Here is a 14,157-nt window from a genome sequence, read left to right on the forward strand (position 1 = left end):
CTCTGCCAAAAGAAGCATCAGTTGTAGACATTATGTTTATTGCATAATGCTTGAAAAAGGGATGACCAGATGCATGTCTAATATCATCTATAGATATGCTCAACAAACTAGCTGCTGAGGAACCCACCACACTTGTGGAATGTGCCTTAACGTCAATAAGCGGTTCCATCTCCTGGCATCTATATTTGTCAGTTATGGCTTAGACTATCCATCTTGATAATCTTTGCCTAGTTATTTTCTCTCCTTTCTTATCCTCTCTGTAGGATACGAATAAAGCATTGTCCCTCCTGAAGACTTTTGTCCTATCTAAGTAAAAGACCAATGCCTTTCTTACATCCATGATACGTAATTTCTGTTCTAAGTGTCTGTGGGTTGCAGAAGTAGGACAGAAGGATTATATCTTGGTTAATGTGGAAATCTGCATTTATCTTTGGTATGAAATTCATGTCTGTACGAAGAACCACTTTCTCTTTGTGGAACCTGACATAAGGTAAATCTGCCCTCAAAACACGTAGCTCACTAATTCCCCTTGCTGTTGTCACTGCAATCAGGAATGCCATTTTTATGGACAGATATTTAAGCAATGACGTTGCTAGTGGCTCAAAGGGACAGTTTGTTAAGCTCATTAGAACCACTTACAGACTCCATTGACTCACTGGTTTCCGTACTGATGGGTATACATTGTCTAACCCCTTTAGGAATGTTTTGCACAGTGGATGTGAAAAGACAATCTGACTCTACTCCTTCATAGCAGCTGGAGATTGCCGCTAAGTGTACTCTTAATGAGGAAGCAGACAAACCAGTCAACTTCAGCATGGATAGGTAAGTTAATATTTGTTTTTGCTAGCAGTAAATGGTAAAAAAGACTTAGCTTTTGCATAGCATTTAAATATGTTCCATTCACAGCATAATATTTTCTCATTAATGCTTCTCTCTTTCATTAAAGAGAAATCTTTTCTAATCGTTCTCTGCTTCTTGTCTCCCCATTATTCTCCACCCTGTTAGTTTCAACTTGTTGGCTTCTGGGTGTGGGATTTTGCCTCCTTCCATGGGCAGGAGATCTGGTTGTACTGGGAATGTTCTCATCCTGCCCTTGGATAGATATAGGAGGATTGGATACCACACTTGTCTCTTCTAACTTGGCGTTATTAGGATGCAGTCAGTCTTGTGGTGCATGATGTGGTTCACTACACTTGTGATGGGTGGAATTGGTGGATACATGTAATACAATGATCTGTCTCATGTGAACGTAAATGCATCTCCCAGTGATTCTTTCCCTATGCCTGCTGTTGTGCAGTATTGGTCACATTTCTTGTTCTCCGGAGATGCAAAAAGGTCTATCTCTAGAGTTCCCCAAGTGCTGAATATTTCAAATATATCACATGGATACTCCATTTGTACATATATGACCCAGTGATCTCGTGGCTCAAGGTGTCTGCTTCTATGTTCTCTGTCCCACCGATGTGTATTGCAACAGGATAAATCTCGTAGTTTATTCATCAGCCCCAGAACTGTATGGCAAGATTGCACAACGGACGGGACACTGTTCCTCCTTGGTGGTTCACATATGCTATAGCAGTGATGTTGTCCATTCCAACCTAGACAGTTTCCCCCTGTAATAGCGGAGGAGATTCTCACGATCAGCAAAAAGCGGGCTAAGGGAGCCTAGCCTGCTTTTTGCTGATTGTCTGCTGCCACGGGAGCCCGGTGGCTCCTGGCAGCAAACCCTCCTAATTCCCCCTCCCCTTAGCTGAGGTTAGCAGAGCAAGCGCTCTACTAAGCCCGTCTTTCTGATTGTGTATTGCAGCGGTGCGGCTCTGCGCCGCGGCAGCACATGAGGAGACCCCCACTGGGAGGCTGAAACAAGCCTCCTGACCCTGGGGGCCTCTCCAGGATGCCCTGTGCACTTGCGTGGGGGCATCCTGGAAGTTCCGGGGGCAGCACAGCCCCCGATCCCCGCAGCCCCCCTGATGGAGTCGGCAGTCATGCGGGTGACCGATCCAGCCACCCTGGGCTGTTTCAGGATTGTCTGCGGGGAGTCTCGCCAATCATGGTCTGAAGGTTTTCAATGCTAGGTAGGAAGCCAGGAGTTCTAATATATTTATATGTAATCATTGTTGTGTTTCCATCTATTTGACAGTTATTTGGTGTGTGTGGCAGTGTGCTCCACACCCTGCTTTTGATTCATCAAAAGTCACTATCGCCTCTGGAAATGTGGGTTGAAACGGCACCCCTGTGGTCAGATTTCCTTTGTCTTTTCATCACAGGAGTGATTCTTTTATTTTGTGCGGTATGGTAAAGGGTTGTGTCTGATCCCCATTTTGAAAACCGAACATCCCCCAAAAACATAGTTGTAGAGGGTGCATTTGTAGTTTCCCATAATGACTGCAGTGCAGGAGGCCATCAGCCCCAGTAATATTTGTCTTTATCTTGCAGTTTTATGTGAACATTGTAGTGACAATTCCTCCTGCTGTTTTATTTTGTCTATCCTTTCTCCTGGTAGGAATGCTTTCTGTTTCTCTGCATCCAAAATCGAACCTATGATAAGCATGGATTTCGTAGGGTGTATTTTGGACTTCTTGTGGTTGATCTTTATTCCCAATTGGCTCAAAAAATGCCATCAGGTCCTCTAGATCTTGTTGCAAGTTGTTTTGGTAATAAGCTGTCAATAACCAATTGTCCAGGTATGGAAATATTTCCATCCCCTTGCCCCTCAGGTATGCAACAATGACTGCCATAAAGTTATTGTTGAAATCCCAAAGGGTAGCACTTTGTATTGGTATACCTGGTCTCCCACAGTGAACCATATCTATTTTTTGTGTAATGTGTATGGATTCTGATATGGAAATATGCATCCTTTAGGTCTATGGCCACAAACCATCTACAGGTGAAACTCAGAAAATTAGAATATCGTGCAAAAGTCCATTAATTTCAGTAATGCAAATTAAAAGGTGAAACTGATATATGAGACAGACGCATTACATGCAAAGCAAGATAAGTCAAGCCTTAATTTGTTATAATTGTGATGATCATGGCGTACAGCTCATGAAAACCCCAAATCCACAATCTCAGAAAATTAGAATATTACATGGAACCAAGAAGACAAGGATTGTAGAATAGAACAATATCGGACCTCTGAAAAGTATAAGCATGCATATGTATTCAGTACTTGGTTTGGGCCCCTTTTGCAGCAATTACTGCCTCAATGCGGCGTGGCATGGATGCTATCAGCCTGTGGCACTGATGAGGTATTATGGAAGACCAGGATGCTTCATTAGCGGCCTTCAGCAATTCTGCATTGTTTGGTCTCATGTCTCTCATCCTTCTCTCGGCAATGCCCCATAGATTCTCTATGGGGTCAGGTCAGGCGAGTTTGCTGGCCAATCAAACACAGTACACTGTATACTTTTCAGAGGTCCGATATTGTTCTATTCTTCAATCCTTGTCTTCTTGGTTCCATGTAATATTCTAATTTTCTGAGATTGTGGATTTGGGGTTTTCATGAGCTGTACGCCATGATCATCACAATTATAACAAATTAAGGCTTGACTTATCTTGCTTTGCATGTAATGCGTCTGTCTCATATATCAGTTTCACCTTTTAATTTGCATTACTGAAATTAATGGACTTTTGCACGATATTCTAATTTTCCGAGTTTCACCTGTATCTCCTATCAGTAATGGAAGTATGGCTATTACTGAGATCATTCTGAACTTTGTGGTTTGTATGAATTGGTTCAGTGCCCTCAAATCCAGGATTCGGGCAGATACCCCCATCCTTCTTTTGTATTTGAAAATACCTTGAATAGAATCCCCTTATCTGTTGATTTTGGGGAACATGTTCTTTATCAACCTTTTCCAACAGTGTTGTGACTTCCTCCAATAGAATGAATGAATTTTTATTTACAGTATTTGACCAAATATTTCCTCCAATAGAGTTGGAATTGATTGGGTATATTTTATACCCTGAAAAATTGGTGTCTCATGAAATTGTATGGCATAACCATTCTGTACTATGCAAAGTACCCATTTGTTCATTGTTATTTGTTCCCACTTTGAGTCACAGTTTGGTACTAGTGGGACTTGGATCACAATCTGTAGTAGAGTTTTTCAGGTATGAAAGGTTTTGTTTATTGCCTTCACCCTGTTTTTGATGAAAAGTATCTTTGTTCTAGGTATGCAGGGTTGATTTTGATTCCTACCTGTCTTTCTGTACTCTCTTGTCTTGGCTTTTGTATTGTTGTTTGTACCTCCCACGTGATTGGTTGGAATTGGAAATAAATAAATCGAATAAATAAATAAATAAATAAATAAAGTGTACAATTGTTTCTGTTTAGAAGTATAGCCTTGTGTTGTCAGGAGAGCAAATATCTTAGCTGCCAGTTTTAATTTCTTAAGTTTCCTTTGTCAGTCTCCTTATTAAACAAACCTTCATGTTCAAAAAGGGAGGTCGCTCTGTTTTTTCACATATCTCGTACTGCAGAGTTGAAGAGCATAGCCATTCATGTTGATGCAGTGCAATAGCTCCAGCCATGTTCTTTCATTCACAGTCCATCAAGTGCCTCACTGTACTAATCTGATGCCTCGTGATGTCTGCTGATTTTATCTGTAATTCCTTCATCTTTGTTTCCAAGTTTTCCGGGTTAGTATTAGCAGTTTCCTGCAGTTGTTCCCACAATGCATGCTGGTATTGACATATATACCATGTATTGGTTATACGCATAGATGTTGAGTACAATCTGTGTCCCACTGAATCTAATTTCAGGCCCTCTTTATCAACAGGTGCTGTGTGTTTTCTACTGGATCTGGATGAAGAGGTAATCTACCACCAAAGAATTTGGGAACTGATGCTTTAAAAGGTATGTACAGTTATCCTCCTGCACCTTATAGATATTCTCTAATATCCTGGATGTAGGAGCAATACTGGATGGTTTCTGCCATGCCTGTTTAGCGGCTTGCAACAGCACCGGTAACATTGGTTAGGCTGTAGGTTGTGATGTTCTAGCAGTCTGCAGCAACCTGAATACTGGTTCCTGTACCTCCTCTGCTACTTGTTTTAGATCCAAATCCAAAACATTTGCCATGTCCATATTCAAGGAATGGTAATTTCTTTTTCTCAGAACTTCATCATTGGGTGGCGGTTCAGATGGAATCTCAGTGCATTCTGATTCACCTTCCTCCTCTCTATCTTGTTGATTACCTTTATCCTCTTCTTCTGCTATCTCCTCTTTTTTTCTTGTGGAGAATCAGAGGAAGTAGAAACTGTGGTTTGTCATCTGAGTAGCAGTTGCTGTCACCAGTTCCGTCATTGCTGAAGTGTCTGTGGCCCTCACATCTGGTATCGGGTCTACCCAGAGGCATATCTAGGAAAAATGGCGCCTAGGGCAAGCACTGAAATTGCACACCTGTCCAAACATCTGACACCCATCTTTCTGATAACTTTACCATAATATCAACTCAAAAACACAACTCCAGACACTTTCAGGAGAAACAGGTTGGAAGCAACACACACATGCATTGACACATAGACCCACACATGTGGCACATATGTGCCAGTCACCTTCCCATGGAAATGCAGCACATCCATGTGCTGGGCATGCCTCCATAGAGCTAAACAGTGAAAGCTCTTTTTAACAAATGCTCTGTCACCTCAGCACACCTCTTACAGGTTTTTCTGTCCAGCTTTTGCCTTAAAAGGAGATGGTTGCAATGGGAAATCCTAGGGGCCCCAAACAATCTGAAATTATCCAGCAGCTTACAATAGGCTTGGATCCAGCAGCCTGATCAGGAAGAAGGTGGAAGTTGCAGCTAGCCACAAAACAGCAAAACAGTGTGATATTTGAATCAGAAAAAGAGTGTGTGTGTGTGAGAGAGAGGGGGGGGGGGGAGAGAGAGAGAGAGAGAGAAGAAATTTATAACAATAATCTACCTTGCACTACTGTTACCAATTTTCTGTATCTGACGCACTGCAAAGGTTTGGTAAAAGGTTGTCCCTGCCCCATCCCCTCAAGTTCTGCCTGGCATGCAGAGGAAATACATATTACCCACTAGAGCAAGCTGGCTTCCCTGCAAAGTAGCTACAGGCTGAAAAGGGGGAAGGCGCACCAAGGGAAAGGTGTTTGGCTCTGGAATGGCCAATGAAATAAATTAAAAAGAGACAAATTGCATGACTTCATAACCAATCAGCCAGCTTCCCCCTAACTCTGCTCCAGGAGCAAACATAGATGCAATTTTGCCCTTGATTCAGTGTGCTTCCTGGGTCTAAAGGTAAAAACAAAACAAAAAAACCAATTCTATTGCACACATATTCCATTTCCTATCTGTCACTGTGACAGACACTAAGGTAGTAAGAGCATATGGCCTGTGACAGTGTGTATTAGATGGAGGACTACAGCCACCTTCATAGCATTACAACCCTTTCAAAAGTGAGCTCTGCCATAAATGAACCAAGTAGGCACACAAATATGGTGCTTTGGATAAGTTACATCTCCCTTGTTCAATACGGAGGCAGGCAACAGGCAGACTGGACAGTAAACTTTATGTCTAGTTTATCAAATGCACTAGTCAATCAGAATCACAGCATGACTATTTAATGTGTCTTTTAAAAACAGTTATGTTCAAAGTAAAAAGGGAGTTGCATTGATTTTTTTTAAAAAAAGACATTCTAAAATATAACTTTTTTAGAAGGCAGGGAAACTCGAGCAAATCTGCTTGGGATGCACAGGCAATAAAAACCCGAGTACAACTCAACTAAATTGAAGGGAATAACTTGCAGCACGTTAACTGCTTATTTCAAAAGAAAAGCCGTTTCTCAATATGATAAGACTGCATAACACAGGGATGACAATACATTGCAAATACAACACTTCTGGGTGTGAATTCTTACAATAGGGTTTTTTTTTAAGCACCACACAAGTTAAAAGCAGGCACTTCCAAGTTTGAAATCCCACAAACCTTATAATTAGATTGCTTGACAAATATGCAGATAAAGATAGAGCTCTGTATAGAGAACTAAACAGAATGCGAGTGAATATTTCCATTTTATTCCTTGCCTCTCCGCCCGCCCCCTGCCTCAGTTTTGCTAGCCTACAAGGTATTAAACCAACATTGTCTTTTAAAGGGATGTTTTGTCCACTTTTGTGCAATTTATATCTGTTTGGCCAACAACTTTGCATTCTTCTGACTCTCTAGAACAGGGGAAAAACTAGACTAGGGCCTTGCACAGGCCATTTGAGCATGCGTGGCAGCCATTTTGTTTTTAGTGGCCATTTTTTAATTTTTAAAGATGGCTGCCACACATGCTCAAATGGTCCCTGAGAGTCCTAGGCCTTGCCAGGCCTCGCAGAGGCCTTTTGAGCATGTGCAGCAACCTCCAAAATGGCTGCCACACTGATCTTTGTAGGCCCGAACGAGCCTGAAAATCAGCCTGTGACGGGCTGTGGTGGTGATCTAAGAGGCCGGCGGGGGGAGAGGGAACCTTTACAGACACCCCCCCCCACACACACACAGCCTTTAGGAAGCCCCCAGAAGGGGCTACTGTTTTTTTTTTTTTAATTAAAATGTGAATTGGGGAGGGGGTGGGGTGTAGCATGTCACTGGTGCCCCCCAGTGATGCCCAGGGCACATGCCCTGGCTGCCCTACCCTAGATTTGCCTCTGGGTCTACCATGGCTTGAGTTGCACACCTTGTAATGGTGGCTGAAGTAACAGTGTGTTTTACCACATGAGGATGATGTCTGACATCTATTGGTTGGTGAAAAAAGCCCTTCTCTTGGCATCTCTCCTGAGTAATGGGTGAAATGTCTTTGTTAGTCATATGTTCTGCATGGAATGTAATATTCCATTGAACCCTCCCTTGCTGGGGAACATGTTCCATATACCCATCTGTAAGAGACGATATGGTGATCCTTAGGCTGATAGTCACAATCCCCTCTTCCATGGGTGGACCATGTTGACAGGGCTTGTCTCATTGAGCTTTGATGGTATTGATGTGCCCTCCCAGATTGTTCGGGCTTCCAGTTAAACATTCAGTTTCTGTCATAATAAATTGGTGGCCTTTAGGGATTATGTGATATCAGTGATGTCTTTTGGAATTTTTATGACCATGATCATTTCCAATTTCCCTTCTTAATGAATAAATCTCTCTTGAATGAATTGTAGTTCTTGGCATTGTTGGTATAGCCAGGACATTGCAATGTTCTGGATCTACCAGTATTATGGGAACATCCTTACTTTCAGTTAGGGATGTGCACGGAACCAGTCCGGAGGCCATGTTAGAGGCCTCCGAACCAGTTCGGAATGGGGCCAGTCCGGCGGGCGGGGGTAGTACTTACCCTTCCCACCGCTTTCCCCCCTCCAGCGCTCCACTTTGTAGCAAAGTTTTTGGGGTGGCAGCGTTCCTCTCTGCTGCCCCTGCCCCCATCGTTGGCCGGGAAAAGGGGAAGTTGTGTCCACGCATGTGCCTGTTGCAGCACACACACTCGCCACCGCTGTGCACCCGTGCGGCGGGTGCGCACGCACCGCAATTGGCGCATGCGTGGACACAACTTCCCCTTTTTCCGGCCAATGATGGGGGCAGGGGCGGCAGGAAGGAATGCTGCTGCCCCCCAAACTTTGCTACGAAGTGGAGTGCCGGAGGGGGAAAAGTGGTGGGAGGGGTAAGTACTACCCCCCCACCCTTAAAGCTAGACATCCCCCAGTGCCGGACCATGCCTCCGTGGCTCCGTGCACATCCCTACTTTCAGTTAAGGTATTCACTGTTAAAATCATGGATTCTGTCAGTATAGGCGATAGCGTTGACCTTGTAGTTGGAACACTTTTCAAAGTTAAAATCCTCAACGTCAACACCAATGTCTATGTTGTTAACACTTTTGATGGTGCAGGTGTTTTGTCATTTTTCTTCTCCATCAATGTCAATGCTTTAGGTAAAGAGATTGAAGAGGCAATCTTCGATGTCATGTGGCTCGGTGTCCATTAAGATGACTTCCAAAGTCTGTTCATTTTGCTTATCTTCTCCATGTGGTCACTTTTTGGTGGACTGTCTTCTCTTTTTTTCTCTCTTTCCAAGTGACTGGGGTAGATAGAACTAGCTTTGACATCAAAGAGTGAACCATCTATACCAAGAGTTTTGTCAATGTGGAATCCTCCACTCTCAGATTCGGTGTCTTTGTAGATGGAGGCACAATAGTAGGTGTTGTGGTGGCGGTTGACTGCACCAATGCCACGTTGTTCGATCTGAATGGGGTAGCAGTTGATGCCAACATTGATGTTGAAGACCTTGCTGGTGTGGACATAGTGACACACTAGTTTCAATGCCAAGTTGTATAGGGCATCTTTCAAATGAAACTATTTTTTCTTGTTTGTTTAGAAAATGACAAACAAATCTTGCAAATCAATGTCCAATCTGCTCTGGGAAGGGGAAGTGCCACATGCTTGTGTTTATTCTCATGAACATCACAGGGTAGGCAGGCTAGCTTGGATGTATCACCCTTTGGGACTTTTTGGTTGGTCCTAATAAAGGTTTCACTAAATGGTGGCTTTTGGATGTTCAAGCGCAGTAGTACTGGGCAAACAGGGCGAGGGAGTGGGAGGAAACTAAGCAAAGACCTTCAACAACTATTGTAGCACATGCATCCAGATATACTCTTTCATATCTCCATACTTCCCAAAGTACTGCTGACCGACTTACCATGCAAACCCTTAGACAGAAATCTTTTGCATGCAAACATGACATTCCTTAAAATATATTTCAGGACTAGCTTTCTACACTTGAACGGCATTGATCTACACTAGTTACTTGTTTGCTTTTTTAACCAAAGCCACACAAATCAAAACTTTCTTCAGTGTGCAATATTAAAATTAAGCTTTAAAACCATAATATTTTTCTCCATGCTTTATATCCTTTTGGAAGCCATCCAAACAATACTTCTCCGCTCAGCAAAACCATTATGTTGATTGAACTGAAGCCAACATGCACACTCATGACCAATCTTGCCTAAAACCTTACTCAGGAGAGAACAAAATTGTATTTATGAAGCTATAGATAAGATTGTACAAGAACTTTCATTTTGAAGTTGCCATTTTGGGAGATTTATGCTGGGATTTAAACTGTCTCTTTCTATATGCAATACATTATACATATAAGGCAGAATACCTGTCCACCCAGAAAATTTGGGGGAGAAGTTATGATTAAATCAAATGCTTTTTGAAGCAGGAAAACTGTAACTGCTCCAGAATTCCCCCCCCTTCTTGTGTAAGTCTTGGGTGGGGAAACACAGGTGGTGATAACTTGGACTAGCTTTTCTAATTATAAGTGTGCTTGCATCAACAAAACTCTTATTACAGAGCAATAATGTACTTGGGAACACCACACTATCATCTGGGTGACATGAACTAATCTGTCAGGGATGAATTTAAAGAAACATTCCTCAGAATAGTATATCAACAGGACCTTTTGATTTTTTCACTCCTGCAGTTCAACAAGATCACTACTTGGTCTATTCAACTGAATTAATTCAGTAGCAAAATCATTTCCAATTAAATTATTATATGTTTGATAATCCTGCTATTCAAGCAGGATCTGTCTCACCTCCACTCATTTTGTAATCTTCAGTTTCTTCAGTTTGGGTAGACTTGGGTTGATATTTAGATTATACAGCTGAATACTCATTACAGATCCAAGTACATAAATGACTGTTGCACACTAGTTCTTCTCCATGACGTCTAGTAGAGTTACCTTGCATCATGAAATTTGGAATTCAGCTAGGGCTGTGCAAATCAATTGGGCACAAAACAATTTGTACCTGAATCTAGCTGATTCGGGTGATTTGTAGACAGAACAAATCGCCCCTATGCTCAATTGCCCAGATTTGGGTACGAAACAAATCACCCAGATTCAGACCTGAAAAATTTGGGGACTTGGACCTACATTTTGTGGCCACAGTGGGTCGGGTGGTAGCTCCCAATGGGTGGAAGATACCATCCAAATTCAAAGAAATTGGGCAAAGTGGTGATTTTTAACAATTTTTTGAAGCTCACACACATTTAAGCTTTTCCCCATAGGCAATAATGGGGATTTCAGCAGCCTTAGTTATAACTCCACGTGGGGGGCACCAGAGCAGGTTGTGGAGGGTGGTATTGACCAATGGGTACAAGGAAGCTACCACCCAGATTTCAAAGAAATTGGGCAAAGGGGTGATTTTTAACAATTTTTTGAAGGCAGAAATTTTTCGAGGCAGAAAAGGGGTTCTGGGGGCAGAAGAGTGGGTTGGGAGGTAGCACCCCAATAGGTGACTGCTACCACCCAGATTTCAAAGGAATTGGTGAAAGGGGTGATTTTTAATTTTTTTAAAAGACTTTAAGCCTTTCCCTCATAGGGAATAATGGGAATTTCAGCAGCTCCATAACTCCACTTGGGGGGGGGGCGCGTGGCACCAGGGTGACCCAGAGCACAGTGCATATAGGGTGCCAACCAGCTCCAAAACCAAAAGTCCATGGGGCACTAGGTTTTGTTGTTTTTAAGGTTGGAGGTGTTCTGAGATTAGAATCTTTGGTGGGAAATGAGAGTGGATTCTAAGTTCATTCATCATTTTTCAGCAAAGAAGATTATGAATGAACTAAAATGTTCATTCATCATCTTTGGTGCAAAATGATGAACTTAGAACACACTCTCATTTCCCATCTCATTTCCCTTTGCCCAATTTCTTTGAAATGGGGGTGGTTGCTTCCACCCATTGGACACTACCACCACTACCCCACTCTTTTGCCCACAGAACCCCTTTTCTGGGTACAAATCAAATCTGGGGTGTTGTGGGGAGATTCGGACCCAGAACAAATTGGGTGTGATTTGGGTTGGGTACAAATCAAATCGAAAAAATTGATTTGTGCACATCCCTAGTTTCAGCTGCTCTGTTCTGACGGTTTATGGGAGGTGGTAATGGTGAGAAACTCAGAACGTTGTGACACTAGGGACATGCAGAACCGGTTAGACCGTGAAGCAGACTGCTGCAAACTGGGCTGGTTTGAGTGGTTCAATCGTGAACTGCTCTGAACCAGTTTGAGCTGTTTCGTTGAACTGAACTGGTTCTCATACCCACAGTTCAGTTCAACTTCTGATCAAACTATGCCAAATAGTCCATGCACACCCATAGACAGCATGAGGAAAGTTTACTATGAATCTGTCCAACTTTCAAGATCTTTGTCAGAGGTGCAGCTCTAGGTGCTTCCTAGCTTTTGAGGTGTGGTAGGTGGCTGCCTAATGGTGCAGCGGGGAAGTAACTTGCCTAGGTTGCAAGGGGTTGCTGGTTTGAATCCCCACTGGTATGTTTCCCTTTCTATGGGAAACACCTTTATCGGGCAGCTATATATAGGAAGATGCTGAAAGACACCATCTCATACTGTGCAGGAGATGGCAATGGTGGTAAACCTCTCCAAAGAAAACCACAGGGCTCTGTGGTTGCCAGGAGTTGACACCAATTAGATGGCAGAACTTTACCTTTAGTGGCTACAACTCCTTTGCAATAACACCTCATGTGTAGAATTTCTTCCCTATGGCCATTTGTTCAACTTCACCACTGTTGGCTTTTCTTGGGCTTTTAGTGCTCTTTAATCAAGGGTGGCTCGAGGGGAGGGGGAGCACCACCTCAGAAAAGTAGTTGTCCCCCAGCTGCCCATTTTTGTTTCAGAAATCTAACATGTGGCACACAACTCACTCAACCTCAAATTACTTTGCCCCTTCTGTACCCCCCCCCTTTTATTTTTCTGGTGCCAGCACTGTCTTTTATAAGGCCTGTTGAGTCTGCTTCTGTTATAATCTGCTTTATTTTATTGATTTTTAGACTTCATTTCAAATACATTGCAAATTGCCTTATGAATTATGGCAGAAAAGAAGGATATTATTTAAATGCATACGTAACTGGGGTGTTAGATGTAGAGTAGCCACTAGCCCAGTGACAGAGCACATACTTTGCATGCAGGAGACCCCAGATTCAATTCCTGGTATCTCCAGGTGAGGCTGGAAAAGATTCTTGAAAGCTTAGACAATACTGAGCTAGATGGACAAATGGTCTGCTGACTTGGTATGATGCATATTTGGATTCCATGTCTAGCCTCAGTCAGTGATGTACCTCAATACCCTTGTATGAATCAGTGATTGTGCCATTATGTATACTAAAAGCAGCATGGCAATACAACTAAAAATTATTCCAGAAAAGGCATCTACACACACCAAAATAATACTTGATCTTAAATGCAAGCTTCCCTTCCTTTTCTGAGACTCACTGAGCTTGCCAAATTGTCAGCATCCTTGTGAGTTCTTGGCTGCTTTGTACAGAATTTCTATTCTGAAAAGAGTTGCCAATTACATTTTAGGCAAAACAGCAGATACACCTTTATAGAAACTATTACCATACATGGAGGTTCATAGATATTTTACCAAGTATATTAAGCTATATAGAATATGCTGGCTAGAGCACACAAAGCATGACAATTTTGTCTTTTCCAGCTCACATGTAACAGGGAAATTGGCTGATGGCATATGTTATCCCGACATTCACTGAACATAGGGAGGAGAGTGTGCCAGCCAGCCCAACAGCAACACACACCTTCAACATATCCCTGACTGTGCATTCAGTGTCTGTCTGAATAGACAAGAGCTGAAGGCAGGAAGAATTCCGCCCTGTGATTGAGACCTAGGATGGCCAGGGTTCTCAGTGAGAGGAAGAAACAATCTCCATGCTCAGTGCTTTCTACACCGGCATGCATTGAATGTGGGGATGTGGTCAGGGAATTTATTGGTGAATGGTTAGTCGGCATGTATTTAGTGAATGTGGGGATAATCTTTATATCCCCACATTTAGGGCTTATGACTGAACACAAGAGCTGGTTTGGACAATACTTTGTCTGCTAGGCCTGGCACACAATACCGAGTGTGCATGCCCTGCCACTTTCCCAGAGTGTTTTTCTTTTTCTCCCCCCCCCACCTTTTTTGAGGGGGCATATTGTCCAAACTGCATTTACACATGATTAGGGAAAGGGATACTAGTGCACTGGGAGGGGAGAATGTGCACACTCAGGGCACGTGCACATCCTTATTATATGAGCTATGGTTGGTGGACAAACCACCATCTGATCTGGCCAAAGGTGTTTCAATGAGTGTATGT

The sequence above is a fragment of the Hemicordylus capensis genome, chromosome 1, assembly GCF_027244095.1.
Source record: "Hemicordylus capensis ecotype Gifberg chromosome 1, rHemCap1.1.pri, whole genome shotgun sequence".
In the NCBI taxonomy this organism is placed as follows: Eukaryota; Metazoa; Chordata; class Lepidosauria; order Squamata; family Cordylidae; genus Hemicordylus; species Hemicordylus capensis.